Source organism: Octopus bimaculoides, chromosome 1 (assembly GCF_001194135.2).
Source record: "Octopus bimaculoides isolate UCB-OBI-ISO-001 chromosome 1, ASM119413v2, whole genome shotgun sequence".
NCBI lineage: Eukaryota > Metazoa > Mollusca > Cephalopoda > Octopoda > Octopodidae > Octopus > Octopus bimaculoides.
The window spans coordinates 35,229,446-35,231,120 of NC_068981.1; the positions used below are offsets into that span (position 1 = coordinate 35,229,446).

Below are 1,675 nucleotides of genomic sequence, written 5' to 3' on the forward strand. Positions count from 1 at the left end.
CTTCCTTCATTCTGCCTTTCTCATATTCCTCAAAACATTCAAGTAGTATTTTTTTATCGTTTTACCACATGAAAAACGTTGATCAACAGCGCCTACATATTTGAATAGCTCTGATGTGCTGCTTTGATCGCGGTAGCAGTGATTCGACCCAATACGACAGCCGCCCTTTTTTTGCTTAGACATCTTATCCGTAAATATACTCTTCATCATCTTCCATGACAATTTTCAGGAAGTTTTCATCAACATTCGAACGATAAAACAACTTCTAAATGTTTGTGATTCGGTTTTCTTTTTGCACACTTGTCAACAGACGTAGGATACATTTTACAGTAGCATGATGCATCTCCAATTGTACTTTTAAAAGCAAGCGCTGCGAACTTGTACAGAACTTCTTGGACAGTTAGAATACGATTTTCAGTGATCCCAACATGCTCTCTTTCGCAATATGATCGTCACCCGCTCTCGTAGAAGGCGTCCAGATTTAGAATCGTCTTCAGTGGTTTGTTCTTTCTGATTTCAAACCCCGGTACTACTCATGACATGGCGCATGGTTCAAAAACTCTTCTTCGTCGGCTTTAGCAATATAAGAAAAAAATCCGTAAAAGATTTTTGCCAACCTGAAACAGAAATCCATGCAACGAATCTCAAAAGATATTAAACATATGTTCACGCTCACGAGTATTGATCAATAACTAACCAGTGTGATGAGAGAGATGTGACTATTATCGAACTGTAAAGTAAGACCATCAATACACACAGTACAACAGTTGCGAACACAACAGTTGAGAACACGCTACGTCAGCTGCTTAGCGTACTGTCTTAAAAGCCTGGTTTCTGTTTAGAAAGATTTCGTGATCGTCAGAACATCTAGATGTCCTGAAGGTTAACTTGTGAGTATTCCATAGTTTCTTTTATGGTATTTGAGATCTATTGTTTAATTCATTTAGAGATAAAGTTATAGCATCGACTATCTAATGAGTCATTACTCACTCTCAGTATCTAAATGTGTGTACGCGCGTGTGACTGTCTCTGTGTACGTGCCTCTATGTGTGTGTGTTTGTGTACACACACAAGCTTATCCGCACATAGAGAAATTGTGATTTATAATAAGTGACAGCACATGTACTAATGTGGGAATTTAAATTAATTTCAAATAAATGAAAAGTTAAAATACTTATTGATTAAGTCAACTATGAAAACTAAAAGCATACCCGGAAGTGGCTACTTCAGTTTTTTACATATCAATTAGAGTATAATTAGTGAGTGATAATTATAAAGATTGTTGATGGAACATAGAAATAAAATAAATTAAATTATTTGAATTTTGTGTTTGGAATACGTGGTTGGATTATTAAAAATGAAGTATTAGAATAATAGAAATACTTGTAATCATTAAGCTTTATGACAGGTAGAGCTATATTAAAGATGCCATGTATAGTTGTGTAAGTATTTATTTATTTATGTGTTTCAGCCAAGTGGCTGCGGTCATGCTGGTGCACCACCGTGAAAGTATGTTATAATAAAGTTAGTGTATAAAGGTTCATTATTATCAGAGTTCTGATTTGGGGTTTAAGAGCTTAGTATTATTGTAGATTACGTAATACACAGATTATGTGTGTGTGTGTGTGTGTGTGTGTGTGTGTGTGTGTGTGTGTGTGTGTGTGTGTGTGTGTGT

General features: G+C 35.6%; 1 protein-coding gene across 1 annotated transcript in view; it reads left to right on the forward strand.

The window, feature by feature from the left end:
- The first annotated feature begins 20 nt into the window (after nt 1-20).
- Nucleotides 21-1,675, forward strand: part of LOC106874902 (uncharacterized) — a 51,956-nt gene continuing 50,301 nt past the window's right edge. Inside the window, exon 1 of the mRNA XM_052966132.1 lies at nt 21-890. The gene's annotated coding sequence lies outside the window, so the exon portion shown is untranslated. The remainder of the gene's footprint in view (nt 891-1,675) is intronic.